This window comes from Cannabis sativa, chromosome 2 (assembly GCF_029168945.1).
Source record: "Cannabis sativa cultivar Pink pepper isolate KNU-18-1 chromosome 2, ASM2916894v1, whole genome shotgun sequence".
In the NCBI taxonomy this organism is placed as follows: domain Eukaryota; kingdom Viridiplantae; phylum Streptophyta; class Magnoliopsida; order Rosales; family Cannabaceae; genus Cannabis; species Cannabis sativa.
This window is the reverse complement of record NC_083602.1, coordinates 17,015,050-17,040,059: the sequence shown is the minus strand read 5'-3', so window position 1 is coordinate 17,040,059 and position 25,010 is coordinate 17,015,050. Positions and strand designations below refer to the sequence as shown.

The window sequence follows — 25,010 nt, the reverse complement described above, 5'->3', positions numbered from 1 at the left end:
AGGTCAGTCGTAATTCCATGAAGCAGCTAAAATGATGTACTCGTGTATAAGAGCTTTCATTCTGTGGGTGTAAGAGCCCAATAGAGGCTTGAAACGGGGATGTTACAATTGGTATCAGAGCCTTGACCCAGCTAGAAGTGTGGTCAATGAAGACGTCGGACCCCGTAAGGGGGGAGATTGTGACAGTTAGTAGTCTCGTAATCCCTAAGGGGAAATGCATGGTAAGTTGTGCAATCCCACATCGCTTGGGGAAGATCAAGTGTGATGATTCTAAGACTATGTAAGTATGGGACTACACAATTGAAGAGGGCTGAAAGGATTGTTTGGTACTACCTATATCAATAAGGTACATCTTATTTTTCGGTAGCCCATCACGAAAAATCTCTACGGTTAAGCATGCTTAACCTAGGATAATTTCAAGATGAGTGACCCCTGGGAATTTTTTCAAGGAAGTGTGCGAGTGAGGACAAAACACGCTGAAAACACTCGTGTTGGTTTGTAGGGTCAGTCGTTATTCTACGAAGTAGCTAGAGTGACGTACTCGTGTATAAGAGCCATAATTCTGTAGGTGTAAGGGCTCAATAGAGGCTTGAAGTGGGGACGTTATATTTTTGTTAACTAAATAAATAGCCTTTTTTTACAATAAATACACTATAGAATTTAATGATAATAAATAACACCAGATATTTTACGTAGTTTTGTAGTTAAAATCTACATACTCCACAAGTCCTTATAATTAAGAATATTTTTTAGAATATAGAATATATATCTCAATATTTGAAATAATAGAATTTCTCTTTATCTTTTTTCCTCCTTTTTTTCATAGATTCTACCCCTATTTATAGGAATATAGGTTGGTAGTTACTTTTATTGGGATTGATTCATTTACAACTGAGTGATTAGAAAATTGGAAGAGGTAGAGAAGAGCGATTGGACTCCAAACTCATGTTGATGAGTGGAAAAGATTACGCCCAGTGATATATGATCTAACGGAGCTCTGATACCACTGATGGTTTGAGAATAAATTTATATTGGTTTATATTTGTATAGGATGGATATTAGGTAGTGTAGTATGATGATGTTGATAAGTTGATAAGTTGGATGATTGGTGGGACAAGGAAGAGTTATGTGTTTTAATTTTTATGTGTGTAGTAAGAGAGGAGACAAGGTAGTAAGTTAGTAGTAAAAGACTTAATTTGGCTACTCAAGCTTGGTTACAATTTGAAAGCTTGATGGGATATTTATAGTTGTTTACCCATACATTTAATTTCATCTAGATTATTCTAGTTCTACATGATTTACAACTTTTCTAGACTTTTCTAACTGATTTACATTCTTCTTGATTAGTTACTTCTAGTTTTCTAAATATTCTAGGCTTTTCTAGTTAATTTATTTTGCTAAGGTTTCTAAAGTTTTCACTAGAATATTCTAGAAATGTGTAGCACATTTTAACAGTACTAAGTGCTTGAGCTATATAAGACTCACTCTTTTGTAATCTCGATGGATTTAATATAATACAATACATCTATTGTTTCTTTTCTTTTGTTCTCTGTTTTGTAATAATAATAGAGGTACTTAAATTAATGCAACTTGCTATATATATAAAGAATAAATATTGTATTTTTTAAATTTATTTTCATGATATTTATGTATAATGTAAATATGTTCAAAAATTATTATTTTAATAGTGTAGAAAATAAAAATAAAAAAAAACTATATATAGTATAATATAAAAGTATGCTAATATATGGGCCTTATGTAAAAGCTCACTTGAGTTTGAGGTTTTACATCCCTCACATAGGACAGGGAAAACAACAATGTAGATATAAGTTAGTATAGGCACTTTTATAATCGGAATTAGGGGTGTTCATAAAATAGCCGATTCAATCCAATCCGCACGATCCATATCCGCACTTTGCGGATTGGATTGGATTGAAAAATTCAAAATCTGTACTTGTGTTACAGATTGGATGTTGATTGACATGTAAAAGTAACCGATCCAATCCAATCCACACATATTTATAAAAAAAAAAATAAAAAATTATATGTATAAATAACATTTTAATTTAAAGAAACTAATAATTTAAAAGTCTAACACATATAATACAATTATATTGCAAAACTTAATAAATCAAATGTATATTCTATTCTTATATATTTTTTTCTACATACAATTTAAAATAAAATAAAATATTTTTTACACATATAATTTTTTTTCTTCCTTTGAATTTGTTATTTGTTATTTATTTATTTTAATGTGTTATTGGAAACATAAAATAATTATAATTTATTTTATTTTATTGCTAGTTATGTGAAAAAAAAATTATTTTTTTCATAAATATTAAATAATTTAATATTAAAAAGTAATCAATCCAAAATAACCGATCCAATCCATACTTTTGTGGATTGGATTTGAGCTATTGTACGGATTGGATTGGATCCAAAAAAATAAAATCCGCACTTAGTGCGGATCAGATGCACTATGAGCAAAATAGTGCGGATTGGATTGGATGAACACCCCTAATCGGAATGTACAATATTTATTGTTAAACAAATAATATTTAATCTTTTATTTTTGTTTATTTGAAATTAAGTCACTTTTTGGGGATAAATGTGTCAATTGGTTTTTTTTTTTTTGGGAAGATGTATTTTCAACTACCAGATATGTATCTTTAAAGAAAGAGAGGGTATCTATTTTAACTTGTAATATTATCTCTTTATGTTGTATAATAAATTTATATTTTATTGTTGCCAAATGAATGAACATGAAGTTAATAGAGTGGTTGCGGTTTCTGGTTTCAGCAAAAGTAATTTGCCTTTCAAATATCTGGGGATTTCGATATGTGCAAGGTGAATTCCAACTTCGGAATGTGAGATCATTATTGAAAAGATGGTGCATAGAATAAGAGTTTGGAGCTCTCAAAATCTATCGTATACAGGTCGAGTAGTGCTAGTTAACTCAGTGCTTATGTCCATCCATTCGTACTGGGCCCAATTGATGATTATTCCAAAGAAAGTTCTTTAGAGAGTCAATACAATCTGTAGAAGCTTTCTTTGGAAAGGTTTAGCCGAGGCTAATGGTCCAGGACTAGTGGCATGGGATTGCAGACCAAAAAAAGCTGGGAGTTTGGGTTTTAGGAGAGTTCAATAGTGGAATGAAGCTGCAATAGGGAAATATGTCTGGGCAATTGAAACAAAACAAAATTTCTTATGGGTCAAATGAGTACATGCAGTTTACTTGGAACAAAAGAAGTGGAAGGATTATGAAGCACCTACAACAAGTAGCTGGTATTGGAAACAAGTGGTGAAAGTGAAAGAGAAACTCAAGACAATCCCCACTATTGATTACTCCAAGCAGAGCTATCGGATCAAAGAAGTTTATGAGGTATTATGCCCAACTATTCAGATACAACCTTGACAAGGAGGTGTTCGGAACAGGCTTTCAATTCCGAAACATAGGTACATTTTGTGGCTTACCGTCATTGATAGATTGAGGCTAAAAGAAATACTATTTAGATTCAAGATGGTCCCGGATGAAAATTGTATCATGTGTGGCTCACACAGAGAAAGTAAAGACCATGTGTTTTTTGTTTTCCATGTGAGTGATGGATGTTTAAAAGCAATCAAACAGTGGTTGGAATGGGGAGCAAAAAATACAACGGTGGATGGGCTAATGAAAAGGCTAACCAAAGGAGAAAGCAAATTCCGACGACAAGTATATGCGGCTGCACTTGCTGCAACAGTATATCAGATTTGGCTATGCAGAAATGAGGCTCTCTGGAGTCTAAAAGTATACACAATTGAAACAATGGTCAAAAAGATTAAAAGGGATGTAAAGTATAGGATTAGGGGAATATGCCTAAAAAAGTTTCAAAGATAGTCCGGGATTGGTTTAAGAATTTGTAAATATTCAGGCCTAACGTTCAGTGCTGTGAATTGTAATATGTTATTTGTGGAATATATATACTTACTCTGATTCACCAAAAAAAGATTGTATTTTATTGCTTTGTTTATTTATTTTATTGATATGATTATTTATTTACATGTTATTTGGTATGATTATTATTGTTACATAGATCAAATCTTATATACATTTATAAACATATTTTATTTATCTAATTAGTAGCAGTGCGTTAATTCTTAGTACCTCAAATAATTATTATCTAAATTTATTTATATATAGCTTAAAAATTAGTTATTTAAAATCCGTTACAAAGTTTTACAAAATTTTACGATGCACTCTTATTTATATTGGTATTTATGAGTATTTTTAGACTATTATTATTTTTTTTTTATAATCGTGAACATTTTACTTATTTAAGACATTTTATAAAATTTTAAAAAAATTAATACATTGAGCATAAGGTTTCAAAAAGTTTATTACATGCATGTCTTTTTTATTTTTTTACGTGTGAAATAGATTGTTTGAACAGTGTTTTCTATATCGTAAATTATTTTAAATTTCTCAAAATTTACAAGATATCTTAAATAACTACAACGTACACGGCCATGAAAAAAATTTAAACTTTAAAATTTTCCTGGATGTTAAAACAGTACGGGTTGCATCGATGCACCATTTTCTAAGGAGAAATGCTAAAGGACACTCATGGTGCCTAGCACCATTATGAGTGCTATTTGTGCAATTCAATATTGAGTCCCACTTATTTTAATCTAATAAAAATTATAGAAAACTGCTAACCAATTATAAAACGCTATGTTATAGAGGTGATAGAGACCTTTATGCCCCATAACAATGCTTTTTTTTGAAGAGGTGCACCATAAAAACTCCCTAAACTCTTAAATAATAAGTTTCACTCAATTATAAAACAATCTTCAACCTAATTTGTTTTCATATTTTAAGCACATGGATAGGTAATAATTCAAAAAAAAAAAAAAAATCTATATGAGAATGTATATTGTAATTATTAAGAATTTTGACATTTTAAGAAAATTTTAATTAATTTACAATGGTAAAAATATGAAAGAGGTTATTTTAAAGTTTATTTTATAAACTCGTATAATATACATTTTCATATAAAAATAATTTATATTATAATTTATCTAATGTTGTCAAAAGAGAAAACTTATATAATGTTAAACTTTATTATAAAAAATTTAAATTAATTAAATAAATATTAATTATATATATTTTTTTGGCATTCTAATTATATCAATAAGCATTAATCAAAATAGACATATTTATATTTCTACGGCACAAAATTATAAGTTTATGATATATATATGGCATGTTTTTTTAAATTATTTAATGTAATTTTGCACTCCTTTTATGTAGAGATAAATAAATTCTTTGTGTATTAAAATTGCAGTAAAAGTCTTAAAAAGTTAAGTTTGATGCAAATAAGTCCTTAACCTTGAAAAATAGCAGTAATAGTCCTCAAGCTCGAGATTCTTGTAAGTTCGTTAGTCTTCATTTTAATAGATTCATTAATTGCTCAAAAAATATCACGTGTTGATATTAAATTATGGTTTAAGTACTCAAAAAGTTCACTTTGATGCAAATAAGTTTTTAATCTTTAAAAATTGTAGTAATAGCCTCAAGCTCAATATTCTCGTTAGTCTGTAGGTATCCAATTTAATTGCTCTGTTTGTTACTCTCAAAAATGACACGTGTTGATATTTTATTGGTCCAAATTATCATTTCAGTTTAAAATAAATAAATAAATGAATAATTAATTTCCAAAACTAATTAATTAACTTTATTTTTTTTTTATCTTTTCTATTTTTTTCTTTCTTCTTCTTCTTCTTCTTCTTCTCGTTCAATCCAAGCCAAACCTACCCAACCATGATCTGTTCTACTAAAACTCTCTAATTTCCATTAGCAAGAGGGGTCACTCTAAAAAAATTATCTATGTAAATTTTGAACCAGAAAAGTTGAGGTCAAAGAATTAATCGGCCACCAAAACCCACCACCCATATCTTTTTTTCTCTATCGCATACTCCATCCATATCTCTCAGTTTCCTACAGGGGCAGAGCCAGAATTAAGTTCTTGGGGGGCCAATTATTAAAGGATAAGTATGGACAAAAAAAATTAACATTTATTTAGCAACAAAAGTTGGTATTTTATAAAAAAGATCTATTAACATAAATAAGAAAGAATTTTGAAAACACAGGATCAAAATTTTAAGGGACAGTACTTAATTAATCAATTAATTAAAAATAATAGAATAAGTCTATAATACGTGCACTTTTTAAAAGGGGTGTTTTGACACACTTCCTATTGTTTTGATATTTAGGAGAGTTTTTAATTTTTTTTTTCATGATTGTGTATGATATAATTATTTAGGATCACTTATAAATTTTTAAAAGATTATAAATAGTTTGTAATGTCGAAAAGATTTAAATAATTATTTATATTCTGTGTTGGAAAAGAAAAAGTAGTTACTTGTACAATAAAATATTTGAATCTTATTTTTGGTAATATCAACTATTTTAATAATTTATAAATTATTTTAAATAATTATAATATATATGATTATAAAAAAAAATAGATTAAAAAACTATTATGAATGTCTAAAGAAATAAAAGGTATACTTAAACAATCAAATGTACTATATTTTTTTTTAAATAACATACTTGAATATTTGTAGTAAAATTTAAAAATAATACACTAAATGTTATTTTCCACTCTAATAATTATTTTCTTTCTATATAATAACAAGCTATTATTAATTTATAAATAATATATTATCATATAAATTATTATAAAAATAAAACAATCTAACAATTAACTATATCACTTTTTACTTTTTTTTTTCCTTGACTTTTCTGACTCATGAGGAACTATGAATTAATGTATGATTTTTGTTCATTAAGTAGAATATATATATATATTTGTTTTTAGAAATTCTGAGGGGGCCAAGGCCACCCCACCTATACACATACATCCGCCCCTGGTTTCTTAGAAACATAAAGAAAAAAAAAAAAATCTCATCTCTCTCAAAGATCCGATCCCAATCCTGATCACATCTCTTCTTTTTTCTTTTGCTTAATTGATTTTCTGAGATAGTGGGATGGACAAGGAAGAATGTGGAGATGAAGGAATGTTACAGGTCGACACTCGACAGTAAGCCTCCACCAGTGAAAACAAGAAGGGTCGGTAACAAATCGTAGGAGTTTGTAAAAACCTTTATTTTCTTATATATATAAAGTTTTTTAATCTTTAATAAAAGAAAATAAACAAAATAGGTTATTAAAGTTTTTAATATTTTTTTATTGTTCAAATAAATTTTTTATGATGTGGACCAATAAAATTTTGACACTTGACAATTTTAAGAACTACAAATAAAGCTGTTAAATTGTGTACCTATGGACTAACGAGAATCTTAAGCTTGGGGACTTTTATTATAATTTTTTGAGATGAGAGACTTATCTGTATCAAAGTGAACTTTTAGGGAGCTTATTTTGCAATTTAATATCAACATGTGACATTTTTGGAGCAACTAACAGATCTGTTAAAATGAGGATTAACGGACTTACAAGATTCTCGAGCTTGAGAATTATTACCGCTATTTTTTGAAGTTGGAAATTTATCTGCATCAAAGTAAATTTTGTAAGGACTTTTGTTACAATTTTTCCTAATTGATTTGGAACTATGTAAAATTATAATAATGATGTTCAAAATAATAAATTTAATTTTCTAAAGACAAATTGTTGATATTAATAAATTTTCTGAAATTATTATAACATTAGATTAAATTTCTACATACATATAAGTAGAGTTAAAAATATCTCCAATTGCCAAAAGGTATTTATTGAAGGGAACAAGAACATGAGTTTACAAATAAAAATAAAGTACAATGGCACAAAAGAAAATAGATCACCAATTTCTATTGTTATGTTGCCCTTACTTTTTAGTTAACATCACATATCCCTTAGATCTTAGCAAAAAATCATTTTTTGAAATCTAACAGCTAAGATGTGTTATGGTAAGCAATTCCTTGAAAAGGTATACGAGGTTTTACATCATTTGCCTTAAATATAAAAATAAAAATTGTAGTGATGTATTTGAAAAGATAAGCAGAAAGTGAGCATGAGTGTGCTTTTAGCATCTATCACAACTATAAAAGACAGGACAAAACAAACGCCAAGTCATCGATCTGAGTTAGAAATAGAATAGCTTGCTTTCCATGGACTCCGGTTACACACTCCTCACCTTCAATCTTTCACTTCTGATCTTTCTCCTTATTGGGATTTTATGCCCTAAATAAAATCCATTTCAACTTAATCTGATTTGTTATTAATGAAAGATTAGAAGTCATTTATGTTTACATGTACTTTTCATATTTATGGTTTAATATATACAAAATCTGGTAAGTCCTGAACATATAGTCATTCACAATTACAATGATGTCAACACAGTGGAAAGTGATTGTGATTATATTCTTCAAAAGACAAAATCCCTGATTCATCAGTGCACTGGATTTACACTGATGTGATAATCAACGATGAAGTGTACTTACACTTTGCTTAAGTGTTATGTTCTTTCCAGAACATTGGCAAAGTATGTTAGTTTCGGATGTATGGAGTATACATTGGACTGGGACCGATATTGATCTTGGTAAAGATATTATAATCTTACCGTTGTATCTTTCTAAGTCAATATCACTGGTTGATCTTAGATCAAAAGATCTTAATCCTGACATGCTTAGGTTCAATCTCAGGAGTGCTATTTATGTTCTTTGATTTGTTAGTTAAGCCTATATTCTGGTCGGGGTGATACGTATATTTTGGGAACATGGTAGTGTGATTGAGTGGGAGCGCTAGACATAGATATAGAATCTATAGCTTCTATTAGGACATAGAAGTGAAAAAATAATTTCCTTCGAGCTTGGCTTAATAGAGGTAAATAGAAGTGCTCTTGTTTCAGTGATTATATATTAGTTCAGTGAAATATCATTTATAGGAAGCTAAGTATTTTAAGGATAAAATACATTGAGGGGTCAAACGGTAAATTTATCCCTACTCGGTGTAAATCATCTATAGAGGATCTTTGATTATTGAGATTAGAACGATGGTTAAATGTTTATAGCGTATCTATATCGTGGAACATATAGAGCGTTCTATATGACTGAGAGTGCAATTTCAAGTTCTATGGTGGATGCAATAAGGAATTAATAAGTTAGGGAATTTACTTGGTAAATTCTAGTTCTGCTTATTGGAAGCTCGGTTGTATAGGCCCATGGTCCCCATACTAGTTGAGACCATACTGCTTGTGTTGACCGAGGTTTTCGGCAACTAATAAAATATTATAAAGTTAGAGAGATGTAAGAAAATTAGAGAAGGATTTTTACGTGGTTGGGGCGTTAATGAGCCTTAGTCCACGAGTCTTTGTTATTTATGGATGTATTTAATACAGAGAATGTATCTGGGGAGTGTTTTACCCTTATAAATACAGAGAATGTTCTTGGTGAGTATTTACTCTACTTGCTCTTATGCAGCCCAAGATTCTCGATCCCATTTAATGAGCTTTGAGGGGGTATTTATAGTGTTTTTGGTGGGGTGATCTCTAGAATTATCCTTACCAATGTATCTGTAAGTATCCATAAAGTTGGGCATTCCCAATGAATATACCATGGGTAATGCATGGTTAAATCCCTAGGTGCTGTAGGGTTTTTATGTGGAATGTCCCTATGGTCTTTTGACTGATGTGACTCTTCACAGTGTAGCCGTCGCTAGACTTAAATGATCATTACTTTGTAGCTGCTGGTTGGAGCTTGTGCCGTCAGACTTTATTGCGTGTAGCAGTCCCAACACGCTTCCTCCCATGCGGCATTAAATGCGACTTGATTGCTCAGGAGAAACCTGACACGTCACGGAGATGCCTTAACGTTACTTCGAGCTTCCGGGAGCATATGGGGTTCCGTATGCTTTCTCCGGGAGCTACGTCCTGGAAGCTACCTTACAGCATAAAGACTTGGCAAATATGTTTGGATTGTACATTGCTTGATCCACGTGTCCTTATTTGGTTGGTCCACGTATATTAGGAAAAATCAGGGGCAACAGCTTGTAAGACTCAGATAATTGATTTTAATTAATCAATTATAATTCTAAAATTAGACTATGTCCAGTTTATGAATTTTCACTAAGCAAGAGCTTAATTGTGAAGAAAAGAGATTTTAGGTCTTATTTATTAAATAAGAGACTTTATTAAGTCTAATTAATAAATATATTAAATGACAATTTTATTTGATAATTAATTTTAATTATTAAATAAATAGTTTTGGCATTTAAATGGTTAGAATTGGAAAAATTGCATTTTTGAAAAAAATAAGGAAAAATTTGTCAAAAGTGGAAAAATTTCAAAGTGGGGCCATTACCATGGCCGCCACTTGTGTGGTAATTTATACTTAATTTTTCTATTATTTTAATGCCTAATAAATCCTAATCTACACATAGGTGGTTGCCTATAAATAGATAGTGATGGCTCACACTTAAAAGATGATGAAATTTCTTTGAGCCATCTATTCTATACCTATATTCGAACCACTTCTCTCTTCCTTCTTCTTCATATTTTCATACCTTGAGTGATAGAGAAGTGGTTCATACCTTGAGTGATAGAGAAGTGGTAGCAGAGTCAGAATACAAGGGTTAGAGATCTGAGCGGAAAGAGCCATTAATATTCGGTTGCTGTAAGATTTCTTAAACTTTATATATGTGTTTATTTACATTGTTTTAAAAATTCATATTTAGTATGTTAAATAACATGCTACACTCCTCTCCTATCCATCCGTATCAGAATCGAATCAGGTCAGTCTTCTATTTGGTTCACGAGGAAACAAGATAGAAAAAACAAGAAAGAAAAAAAATTGCACGCTTTGTTTGTGGCAGATTTGTTTTGACTGAATTGAATTTATTATTTCTTTCAATTTTGTGATGCTGGAATTGGAGATGGTCACTCCACCTGTGGGTTTTCGACTAAATCTTTGTCGAAAATTCTAATCAAGGGAGGTACCGTTGTGAACGCTCATCACGAGGAGGTTGCTAATGTTTATGTTGAGGATGGCATCATTGTGGCCGTAAAGCCTCATATTAACGTATGTTTTGAGCATTCGATGTTCGATTCATTCTTTCTTTTCTCTTTTTATGAATGATTTTGAAATTGAATATCATAGTTTTTTGTGCTAGCTCTGGTTGTTGACTTTGCAACGGCGGTTTTTAACTATGCCTTTTTTTTTTGAATGGGGCTATGCTTTTATTATTATTATTATTATTATTCATTGTCTATTAATTGGTAAATTAATATTAAACTAAGTGACTGTGAATGATGTATGTTTATTAAAGTTTACAACTTTGCTCATTAATTTCGCCTTTACTGTTACATCATACATTAGGTGCAACTTTTTTCCTGGAATGCTTACACAGTTTTTTTTCTTTTCAATTCTTCGATATTTATGTATCCAGTTTTTGTATATGTCAAACTGTTAATATAGTTTGGTTTTTCAGTACTTGTAAATTGATTCTATTTTTCTTTTTTTACCATGTGCGTTAAATTTATCACAATAGCTAAACTGAGATAAACTTTGTTTGTCTGCGTAGCCATCTGTAGAATGTTAAAACTTAAAAGTTTGTAATATTTTGTTTTCCTTGGGATTCCTATTAATATGGCTTTTTTTTTTTTAATCTTTATGATTTAATGAATGTTCGACCTAATTTGTTTATGCCATATGCAGGTTGGTGATGATGTCACTGTGATTGATGCTGTTGGAAAGTTTGTTATGCCAAGTTAGATTCTTTTTAGAGTGCATACAACGTAGTTGTATTTTTTAGAGCAGGGGGAGAATAATGCAAGCACTGACTGAGTAAGTAGTTCCTGTTAGAAATACTGTAAATCTGTATATAGCCCTAATTAATTCAAGAGAATCAAATAATAAAATTAAGGAATAGCGGAAGCGTACCGGAGTCCATAGAATCGACTTTGTAATGATCTTTATTGGTATGATCTTCCAATTTGCATCAAAACCTTTCTCTGTAAATTTTTGCTCTTGGTGATGGGGATACAAGAGTGAAAAGATTCGATGCAAATGGGGACCATTACCCGTTATATTACCAACAGACAAACCTGTTGGTAATATTTATTGACTATTTCTATTTGGCCCCTCATCAATATAGAAATTGTCTAATTGGTATCCACATATTAAAATCATGACAATCATGCCCTTAAGTCATAAACTTTATTCCAAAATAGACCACATAAATTTGACTTATTTATTTGATGACCCAACACACATTTTATATATACAATTGTGACCCCAATTATTTCTAACAATCTCCCACTGGGTCACATATGTATACATAATAATGTGTTAACCTTATTGAGCTCATAACTTTGTCATCATAACCATAGGCATGTGCAATCTCGTCCATTAACTATATCAACATAGGATCAAAGCGATTTTCGTTGTATCAATCACAACTAAACCCATCAATGGTCACATATATCAACATAGCCAAATGACATAGATCAATCATGATAATGTGGTATGAAAATTACATGCACGGTGATCTATTCATGTCAATTTTCAATTGGTCCTACTTTACTTTATGGAGATCAAAACTTTAGCTTAAATGTACAAAGTGTAATAAACTGAATAACATAATTTCTGATCAGAAAAATATCCAAATACAGATGTTTCATGAAATAAATAAAACACACTAAAGACAAACTCCCACTGAATCTAGATATCCTCATAATCTAAAACACTCATACGAGCAGTGTGCTCATGAAAGACCTTGGGTGGCAAACCCTTAGTAAGGGGGTCTGCGATCATGGAGTTTGTACCTAAGTGTTCTATACAAATCTGTCCACTTTGTACCCTTTCTTTTACAACAAGGAACTTGATGTCAATGTGTTTTGACTTCGTCGAGCTCCTATTGTTGTTGGAATACAATACAGCTGACTTATTGTCACAATACAACTTAAGTGGTCTTTCAATTCCATCCACAATGCGCAGCCCAGTGACAAAATTTCTCAGCCACATACCATGGTTGGATGCCTCATAACATGCAACAAATTCTGCTGCCATGGTGGATGAAGCTATGAGTGTTTGTTTTGCACTCCTCCATGATATAGCTCCACCACCTAACAGATATATGTAGCCCGAAGTGGATCTCCTACTATCTTGGCATCCCGCAAAGTCAGAGTCAGAGTATCCAATGATCTCAAAGTGATCTGACCTCCTATATGTGAGCATGTACTCTCTTGTTCTCTTCAAATATCTCATAACCTTTTTGGCTGCTTTCCAGTGATCAATTCCTGGATTTCTTAAGTATCTGCCTAACACTCCAACAATGTACGCTATATCCGGACGCGTACAAACTTGAGCATACATAAGACTCCCAACAGCTGAAGCATAAGGAATCTTTTGCATTTCTTGAATTTCAAGGCTTCCTTTAGGGCATTGTTTAAGACAAAATTTGTCTCCTTTAACGACAGGGGTATCACCTGGTCTACAATCTTGCATGCCAAACCGTTTGAGTACTTTATCGATATAGCTCTTTTGTGATAATCCAAGAATACCCCGAGAACGGTCTCGATGTATTTGAATTCCTAAAACAAAAGAGGCGTCACCAAGATCTTTCATCTCAAAATGCTTGGATAGAAATCTCTTAGTTTCGTGCAATAAGCCTATATCATTAATGGCAAGCAATATGTCATCGACATATAGAACCAGAAATATACACTTACTCCCACTAAACTTATGATACACACAATCATCAACAGCATTCATCTCAAAACCAAATAAGAGAACCACTTGATGAAATTTGTGGTACCATTGACGGGAAGCTTGCTTGAGTCCATAGATGGATTTCTTTAATTTGCAAACCATTTTCTTTGGGTCACCAACCACAAAGTTTTCTGGTTGCTCCATATAAATTGTCTCATCAATGTCGCCATTGAGAAACGCTGTTTTAACATCCATCTGATGTAACTCAAGATCAAAGTGAGCAACAAGTGCCATTATTATCCTGAAAGAGTCTTTCGATGAAACTGGAGAGAAAGTCTCTTTATAATCAATGCCTTCTTTCTGAGTATAGCCTTTTGCTACAAGACGTGCCTTAAACCTCACCACATTACCATTTTCATCCCTCTTGGTTTTAAATATCCATTTACAACCAATGGGTTTTACACCTTCTGGTAATGGGACAACTTCCCAAACTTTATTGTCTTGCATAGACTTATTCTCTTCATTCATGGCATCATTCCACTTTTGAGAGTTAGAACTTTTCATGGCTTGATGAAAGTTGATTGGATCATCTTCCATCATTCCAATGCCATCCTCATGTTCTTGAAGATACACTATATATTCATCTGGATTAATAGCATTTCTTCTTTCTCTAGTGGATCGTCGCAAAGGCACTTGTTCTTGAGGTTGTTGAGTTTGTACCTCTGGGGTTTGATTGACTATGTTTGGTTGCTCTTGATCTAAAACTTGATCAATATTAGGAATGGAATCCTGGATATTGTCAAAAGCAACTATTGGAATAGGAATCAACTCATCCTCAAGAGGAGTGGTTGATTCTAAATCCTACTCAAAAACAAAGTCTTTAACCGTATTTCTCCCCCCAAACTCAATATCCTCGAAAAACTTTGCAGTTCTCGTTTTAAACATATTCTTTACTTTGGGATCATAAAACTTGAAACCCCTGGATCGTTCAGAATATCCAATAAAGTAGCTGCTCATAGTTTTGGGTTCCAGCTTCTTTTCATTTGGCCTATAAGGCCTAGCCTCAGCTGGACATCCCCAAACATGAAAGTGCTTAAGACTAGGCTTTCGCCCTGTCCAAAGCTCATAAGGTGTTTTTGCAGCTGCTTTAGTTGGTACCCTATTCAAAATGTAGGCTGTTGTCTTAAGTGCCTCTCCCCAGAGTGATTCTGGTAAGGTTGAATGAATGATCATACTCCTTACCATATCTTTAGGAGTACGGTTTCGTCTTTCAGCAACACCATTCATGCTAGGAGATCCTGGCATAGTGTACTGTGGGACAATTCCACACTCCTCTAGATATCTGGCAAAAGGTCCTGGACGTTGTTCACCTGATCCGTCATATCTGCCATAGTACTCACCACCTCGGTCAGACCTGACTTGCTTTATTCTTCTGCTAAGTTGATTCTCAACTTCAGCCTTAAAAGATTTGAACACGTCCAACACTTGGGACTTTTCATGAAGTAGAAATAGGTACGCATATCTTGAGTAATCATCTATGAATGATACAAAATATCGTTGACCATTCCAAGAAGGTGTAGGAAATGGCCCACAAATATCTGTATGTATCAACTCTAAGACATCTATAGCTCTTTTCGCACCCAATTTCTTTGTTTTGGTCTGTTTGCCTTTGATGCATTCAATGCAAACATCAAAGTCTGAAAAATCAATTGAATCTAAAATTCCATCAGACACAAGTCGCTCAACTCTATTTCTAGAGATGTGACCTAACCGTTTGTGCCATAAGGAACTTGATTTTTCATTATCCATTTTACGCTTAGTACCACGTGATTCCACATTCAAGGTTTCATTATAAGAAGCAACATTGTCAAGCAAATATAAGTTGTCATAAACCATAAGTGAACCAGTTCCAACAGTATTTGAATTAATAGATAAACTAAAACAATTGTTTCCAAATGAACAACAATAACCCAATTTGTCCAAACAAGAAACAGAAACCAAATTCCGTCTAAAAGACGGTACAACAAAAGTATCTATTAAGTCCAAATAGTAACCAGTACTTAACAACAACCTAAAATGCCCTATTGCTTCCACATTTACCGACTTGCCATCTCCCACATAAATGCTTCTTTCAGCATCATTTGGCTTTCGGTAACTCAGGCAACCCCGCATAGAAACACTGATGTTAGTAGTAGCACCGGAATCTAACCACCAAGTGTTTCTTGGTACTGAAGCTAAATTTACCTCAGAACAGACCAAAGTAAGAAATGTACCTTTCTTTGCTCGCCATGCAATATACTTAGCACATTCCTTCTTCATGTGTCCTTTCATGTTGCAAAAGAAACAACCATCATCACTGTTGGTTTGAGTTTGTTTCTTATGTGCAGGACCTTTATCCTTAGCAGCCTCATTCTTTCTTTTCTTGCCCTTATCTTTAGAGGTGCTTGCCAAATGAGCACTTTCAGTCTTCTCTTGCTTCAATCTTTCTTCCTCTTGAACACAAAATGAAATGAGCTCATTAAGAGTCCATTTCTCCCTTTGGCAGTTGTAACTGACTTTAAATTGACTGAATTGTGGAGGAAGAGAGATAAGCACTAAATGCACAAGCAAGTCATCCGAAAGCTCAAGCTTTAGTGCCTTCAACTTTGAAGCAAGGTGAGACATTTCCATAATGTATTCCCTTATGTTTTCCTTGCCCTTAAACTTCATGGAAATAAGTTTCTTTAAAAGAGTACTTGTTTCCGCCTTATCGCTTTTTGCAAAGCGTTTCTCAATTTCAGCAAGGAAAGTTGTGGCATCGGTGACCTCCTCGGACACCGCACCCCTAAAAGCCTCAGGTATGCCGCGCTTAATGATCATAAGACTCATGCGGTTTGAACGGTCCCACTTCTCATAAATCCTCCTTTGCTCAGAGGTACTGGTATCCGTAAGAGAAGCAGGACGATCCATCCCTAATGCAAGGTCAAGATCCATGCAGCCAAGAACAATAAAAATGTTCTCCTTCCAGTCCTTAAAGTTATTACCATTAAGGACCGGTACCGAATTAAGGTTAGCAGATACACTAGCAACAGCTGAAAAGAACAATACAATTACATAAATAACATGCTCATATAAGAATCCAAATAAAACAATAAATTCAAATATTGGTTAATCCCATCTCAAGATACCAAACACAACATTAATATTAAGTCTTTGGACAGTAATATTAATTGTAAGCGGTACTCTTGTTGTAGTGATCAAACATTGACAATAAATTATGTCAAACAATATGCAATCTTTAGACTAACACATTGTTCACATAAAATGCCTTATAATTGTCACACATTTATCACCACAAACATGCATGAAATTCAACTAAATATTAACTCACCTTTGGGTTAGTTAATAAATTTATGAATCACATGCACACAATTATCATAATATTTTTATTAAATTAATCTACACAAAAGAGATCACTTTGGTGATATTTTGTTTCAATTAATTTAACTAAAATATTATATATCCTTAATAAATTTTTTAAACTAAAATTTGAATTTAATTGTTACTGTATTATTATTATAATTAAAATTATTATTTATTTTAATAAAATAATAATATTAATAAATAATAATAATAATAATAATAATAAAGCAAAAGAAAGGAAATGCATCGCGTGCATTCTCTCTCGCAAGGGAACAAACCAAAACATACTGTAACAATTCAATCTCACTGACTTAATCAAAAAATACTGTAACATTTATATCAAATGCATCACATGTGCACACACAGAATGCACACACACAATATATATATATAATTTCTTTTGACATTTTGACTATATATATAATAAAAGACTTAAAATTGTCTTTTCCTTCGGAGAGAGATATATATATATACAGTATTACAGTAATCAACGATTGATTACACAAAACACTTCAATCGCATCGCAGCAATATATATACACAAAAAAAAAAAAAAAACTTCAATCGCAAATAGATACTATATATATATAGCATGATTCACAAAATATTCCAAATGCAAAAAGATCAATACTACCATAAATTCTCAAGAATTAATTTAGGGATGCTCTTGATACCACATGTTAGAAATACTGTAAATCTGTATATAGCCCTAATTAATTCAAGAGAATCAAATAATAAAATTAAGGAATAGCGGAAGCGTACCGGAGTCCATAGAATCGACTTTGTAATGATCTTTATTGGTATGATCTTCCAATTTGCATCAAAACCTTTCTCTGTAAATTTTTGCTCTTGGTGATGGAGATACAAGAGTGAAAAGATTCGATGCAAATGGGGACCATTACCCGTTATATTACCAACAGACAAACCTGTTGGTAATATTTATTGACTATTTCTATTTGGCCCCTCATCAATATAGAAATTGTCTAATTGGTATCCACATATTAAAATCATGACAATCATGCCCTTAAGTCATAAACTTTATTCCAAAATAGACCACATAAATTTGACTTATTTATTTGATGACCCAACACACATTTTATATATACAATTGTGACCCCAATTATTTCTAACAGTTCCATGCTAGACAAACTCCCACACATTTTTATTTAAGTGTTGCAGCCCGATCTTGGTCATTTCGTCTCCACTAAGGAGGCGTTTGGTTGGGAGGAATGAAAATATAGGAATAGGAATGAGAATGGGAATGAGAATAGGAATGGAATAAAATTTAAAATGCATAAAAAAAAATTGATAAAAAAATAATTAAATTTTTTTTCTTGTTACATTGGAATGGTCATTCTTTCCTTTTTAAAATGGAATAGCCATTCCACCAAAATGGTGGAAAGAGCATTCCATTAGAATGCCATTCCAATACTTTAAAATGCAACCAAACAAAGGAATGGAATGAAAATTGTTTCCTTTCCATTCCATTCCATTTCATTACCTCCAACCAAACGCTACCTAAGTGTTGTCTTAGTTTGTTTCAGTTGTTAATTGGAATAGTTTCACAAGTCTCTTGTCTTCTGTGGTATCATGAACTTAGATCATAAGGCATAAATATACAGTTATTGTCACTACATTAGTGTTTAGATTTCTAACTTTTGGAAAATTAACTGAAGGCATTTGTTTTTTCTGCAACAACAATTAGTAAAATGGTGCTTCTTTCATGAGTAGTAATATGTTCTGACATTAACAGGAGGCATCGATGCCTCATGTGCACCTTGCCATGGACTTCATGGGTACCCAAAGCATAGATGATTTTTTCAGTGGTCAGGCAGCAGCACTAGCAGGTGGAACAACTATGCATATTGACTTTGTTTTACCTGTTGATGGAAGTTTGATGACCGGATTTGAATCTTATGAAAAGAAGTCCAAGAATTCCTGCATGGACTATGGTTGCCATATGGCGGTCACAAAATGGGATGAAACAGTCTCAAAAGAAACGGAAATAATGGTTTAGGAAAAAGGTTTGTAGTTAATGCCTCTATGGTAAAGTGTAAGTTATGGTATCTATATTAATATTTCCATACAAGTGTAGTTATATTGATTTGTGTCTTTTCAAATACCAGGGATAAACTCTTTCAAGTTTTTTCTCGCTTACAAGGGATCTTTCATGATTAGTGATGAGCTTCTATTACAAGGATTTAAGAAGTGCAAATCTCTTGGTGCCTTAGCTATGGTCCATGCAGAAAATGGAGATGTTGTGTATGAAGGACATAAAAGAATGATAGAACTTGGTATTACTAGCTCGAGGGACATGCTCTTTCAAGGCCCCCAGTGGTAATTATGAAATATGTTCTTTATGCAAACTAATCTTGGCTGATAACTTTGCTTTCCTTAGGGGCCATGTTTATGGTCAGATGTATTAAATACATTATTGATGTCCTATTGATCTTGCATAAGTTGAGCTCATGTAAATCCATTGCTCACAGTTGCAGCACTTTACTGTTTTCCCTGTATAGTAAGTATTAGTATTGAAAGGAGGAGTGTTCATCAATAAAAAACTAGGATTTTTGGGGGGTGGGATGTGATGCACCATAGAAGGATAACTATTCTATAATCCCTTTTTTCTACCATACTAGTTTGACAAAGTCATTGCTCATTTTTTTTCTTTGAATTTGTCATATTATGTTTGCTTGAAATAATCATATAGAATATTCAAAAGATATTTTTATGCATTTGATCCTTATATTTCACATAATTTTTGTAGCTGGAAGGAGAGGCAACCGCTTGAGCTATTCGATTGGTAGAGTTTGTTAATACTCCTCTCTATGTAGTTCATGTGATGAGCATTGATGCTATGGAAGAGGTTGCTAAAGCTCGAAAATCAGGTCCTCTAAGACCATAAAATGTATTTATTAAGTACATTAATTTCACAGCAGCATGATTTTCTTTCCACTCATTGTTATAAGTTCTACATTTGGCTGGTTTCCTTATACCGTTGCAATTGCTTAGACTGATTGCAATTTCAATACTGCAGTATTCACTCTGCTGTGCTGAAGTGATAAGTTTTCTTTTTTCTTTTTAAAGTTAGAATCTTCATCATCATTTTAGAACAGAAATAATAGCTGAAATTCTCTTGAGCTTTCTTGTTTTTTAAATATTACAGAATGGTAAGCTTTCGAGAGGCTTGCAATCTCTTATTTCCAATAACCCGAGAGAAATGGAGCTCTCCACAATGAGACTAATCTCTAATCATTCCATACCCCAAATGAAAGCTATTCTTATCTCTATAGTCTTTGGTACAAGAATTATCCCAGTCCACTAACCTAGAATTACAGTAGTACCCTTCATAAAAATACTCTCCTATAATAAAGCCTTGAGGCTTTTTCTTGAAGTAAGTTTATCATGAAGTTCTTCTAACTTTCTTTGAACTTCAAGAACTAACAAAAATGGGAAAGAAGCAGTTATGTGCTTTGACCAGCTATAAATATGGAATAAATTGTGACAATTTACATCCTTTTATTCAGAACGAAGTGCAAAAGTCTATACAAATTAGGAGCATGTTATTTGTTTACTATTGGTGTATAAAGTTGAAAGAATAGCTATAAGTTAGTATGTTCTCATTGTCACTCTCTACATAAAGTTCAATATCTTTTAGATTTTTTTATCATGATGCAAATTAAAGAAGTTCAATTTTTTTTTTTTAAAAGAGAAGGAGGTGTCTAAGACTGATCTCCTCCCAAATTTATTAGGGAGGCCCTCACTTTTGGTGGAGGAAAACTGTGGTAACAAAACAAACTAAAACATTAGAATGCTTGACATAACACATCAAAATGCATAGGCCTAAAGATCATAAAGCATAGCAATATAGCTATTAAGCAAAAGTAAAAGTACCTTGGTGGAGAATACATCCCCAATCTCTGTTGAGGTCTTGGAAAGATAGACCTTCAAATCCTTTTCTCTTATAAACCCAAGTTGCAACCCAAAATTAAAGAAGATAGGATTTGTTATAATTAATTAACCCGAAATATTTTGGATTTTTTTAGTAGTTATAGTTTTCGATATGTTTTATGTTCTTAGAATTAGTATTCTAGTTGATTTCCTATCAATAAACAGACCTAAGTGATATTAATTATCTGTAGACTGTTTATGAAAGTAGACACTGTTCAGAGTTGAAAATATTCTGGTGGATTGAACTTTAGCACTTTGTAAAATGTTAATCATCACTAATTTCCTCTCTAATATTAATTTTGGAGAAGGATCTGATTACATCGCCAAGCTTTCTATGTGTTAATCTTGGAGCCAGAAAGGTAGTTCCAGTGGAAAAGAGCATACTGTTTTTTTTAAAAAAAATTATGGTGTTTACACAAATTATGGGATATAAGTTTGCCAATTTGATGGTTGGTTCATTTATTATTCATCCGTTTTCTTTAAAATCTTATCTTGATATACTGAAAGATCTTAATTATTTATCTGATTGGGTTATTTTATTTCAACCTGCAGGGTTGAGGGTTATTGGAGTAACTGTAGTATCTGCCTTAGTCCTTGATGATTCTTGGCTCTGGCATCCTGACTTTTCCATTGCGGCAAAGTAATAAGCTGGACATTATCTCATTATTTCATCATCACTGATAGTTCCTTCTATCATTACTGTTGGTTATGATTTGTAAACCATATCAAACTTCCCATGTTTCAGGTATGTAATGAGTCCTCCCTGTTACAAAAATAATTACAATAATAAAAATGATAACACCTGAGGCGTGCAAACAAGACACTGTCCTTAAGGATTTACAAAGTAATCCCCCAGAATTCAACAGGTCTTTTGATTACAATAAAAGAACCAAGAAAATAAAAACAGCAAAAACAATATAATACCCAGCCAAGAACAATTATATATATAAGTAATAGATATATCTATTCTATATAAAGTGTGTCTATATAATTAAATTCTTGGTTTATGAGAAATTTGGTGTGACTTTTTATTTATATTTAATAAAATAATAAAATATTATTTATATATAATAAAATAATAAAATAAAAATTTAAACTGATATTTAATATTTGAACTGATATTATTTATATATATACAGTATTATATATTGTTCTCATGTAATTAAATATTATTTATATATAATAAAATAATAAAATAAAAATTTAAACTGATATTTGATATTTGAACTGATATTATTTATATATATACAATATTATATATTGTTCTCATGTGATATTATTTAAACCATAAATTTACTATCCTATTTTGAATTTAATTAAAACCAATAAAATATATATACCTAATCTTGTACGTTCTCATTTTTTCTAATTTTTTTTATTAAAGTTAATTATTTTAAATAAATAAAAATTCATAATAAAAATCTAATTTCTAAATTTTCTCTATTACTATACTATTTTGAATTTAATTAACAACAATAAAATATATGTACGTATATTTTTCATTTTTTTAATATAAATTTTCTATATACATATATATTTATTCAAAAAAAAAATAGAGATAAAAAATAGTAGTGAAGAGATCCAAAAAATTTCACATAAGCTTCAAACACACTCTAAAAAAAGTATCATTTATAATTCTATGTGTAACTAATTTATTTGTTTATTTGGATGATTTTAGTCTATATATCTCAAATTATACTTTTTAATTTTTATAATTCGGTTATAGCAAGTAAGAATATTTGGATTGATGTAATCATAACAGTATATATATAGCTTTATTAGTTGAGCATGAATTGTCTATTTGATTTTGTTTTAAGTTTAGATTTTACAATTGTATTTGAATACTTAGCTATATATATGTGGATCTTGAGTTTATCGGGTTAATTTGTTGAAAATATATGTTTACTGATTTGCTCAAAATAAATATACATAAACACATATATTTTGTTGAATCCAAATATACATAAACACATATATTTTGTTGAATCTATCATGGAGTGCTATGAGATTGATGAGAGGCTTCAAGAGAAGAATGATATTAAGATAAATTTGGAGAGCATTGCTTTGTTATAATATTATTTGGAAGCTATCATATTTCTTGTTTTTTATATTCTTTCTTTCATATGTCCAATTATATGCCTGCTACCCTTATTCTTTATAATTTTATTATTACCGGCTCGAGTTAAGTGTCCATAGTAAGTGTGTAGTATTATTATTTTTTAAATATATTTCAAGCTAATCTCCATTTTTCTCTTCTCTTTCTGCAAATTTTAAATTTGACTTTTCACTATTGATTTTTAAATAACCCCACACACTAATTAAAATTAGTTTTTAAATCATTTTAAATTATATGATTATTTATTGAATCTTTCTTAATTAAATTATAGAACACATAACATAAAACTAAATATACGTGCCTTGCACGTAACTTTCTTCTAGTATATATATGTATATATAAGTTGTATATGGTATATATATAATACCCTCTGTGATATATGTTATCTAACTTCTGCTCTCTCCTTAAGATTAAGTACGATATATATATACATACAAAGCAATAACGTTACCTTATGCTCTCTCCTTAAGTACGATATATATATACATACAAAGCAATAACGTTCATTATCAACGTTGCTTTTAATCTTTTAGAAAAAGGTGGATCTTGATCCTAATTAATAGGAACACAATAAACTCTACTATATTGCCAAGTCAAAAATTAAGTGGCACACATGCATATACTATCAAGTCCAAAAAAAAAATTAAGTGGCCACGTTTCCTATTTAAAATATATATTGATTATATAATATATAATATATAATCACCTATATAATAATTTACAACAATCCCCTACATATTTCAAAAGAAATTTTATAAAATTAATTTTTGCTGGGTAAAATGTATGAGTGTAAAATGCTTTGAGTATGGTGTCTTTTGGACTATGAACCAGTTCTAGAAAGATAAGACACAATAAATAGAATATTGGTGAAACATTTAGCTTTTATAAACCAATAATCTTTAATATAAATTATAATCTTATCAATCACATTACACCCCCACAACTTTACTGTTTGCGCGGTGTTGCGCAAATAGGCCGTAGGCGTGCCTGGCAATTCATGAGTGCTTTAGAAATTATGCCACAATCTCATAGGAGTGGCCCCACTCCACATTCATATAGGTGATTTCATCACGTATATACTGCATTTAATACACAACCCATAATGGATATGAAATTCATTAAGAGCACAGTAGCTCATCCTCACAATTATGCAGTCTAGCACTTCTCACATATAGGAAGGGACAAAATTAGTGCTAGCAGTATTAGCAAGCAACTTGTTGTTACCCATATGAACCTTATTCATGGGATCTCCAATAAAAAAGGTTGGGTTACTATCACTGCTAATATCTTAAATAGGCTTTTAAGTCTCATTCCCCACGATGTTTCATTAATTAGTTTTCTACCTAATGGTTTAGTCAGAGGATCGGCCATATTCACTTCTGACTTCACATAATCAATGGATATAGATCCATCTTTTAGCAGCTGCTTGATCACTTCATGTCTTAGACGAATATGTCTATTCTTACCATTGAAGGTTTTATTCTTTGCAATAGCAATTGTTGCTTGGCAATCACAATGCAAAGACACAGAAGGTGTTGGTTTTATACCCAATGGAATATTGGCTAAGAAGTTTCTCAACCACTCAGCCTCATTTCCAGCCGACGCTAGAGCTACAAATTCAAACTCCATAGTGGATTTTGCAATAATAGTTTGTTTGGTTGATTTCCAAGAAACTGCACCTCCACCTAGAGTGAATATGTAACCACTAGTGGATTTTATCTCATCTGAATCTGAGATCCAGTTAACATCACTGTAGCCTTCTAATACAGTGGGAAATCCACTATACAGGATACCATAATTCATGGTTCCTCTCAAATATTTCATCAGTCTGACTATTGCAGCCCAATGATCACGAT

The 25,010-nt window shown here is 31.5% G+C and overlaps 1 long non-coding RNA gene across 3 annotated transcripts; it reads left to right on the top strand.

Moving 5' to 3' along the window:
• Nucleotides 1–10,597: 10,597 nt before the first annotated feature.
• On the top strand, nt 10,598–22,092 carry LOC133034804 (uncharacterized). 3 transcript variants are annotated; one of them, XR_009686145.1, is made up of 5 exons: nt 10,598–11,055; nt 11,692–11,820; nt 18,919–19,111; nt 19,214–19,975; nt 21,591–22,092. It is a non-coding gene; the product is annotated as an uncharacterized LOC133034804 (long non-coding RNA). The 3 variants fall into 3 exon arrangements; XR_009686144.1 differs by having other exon boundaries at nt 10,607–11,820; nt 19,214–19,424; nt 19,855–19,975; nt 21,591–22,086; XR_009686143.1 differs by having other exon boundaries at nt 10,599–11,820; nt 21,591–22,091.
• Nucleotides 22,093–25,010: the final 2,918 nt, after the last annotated feature.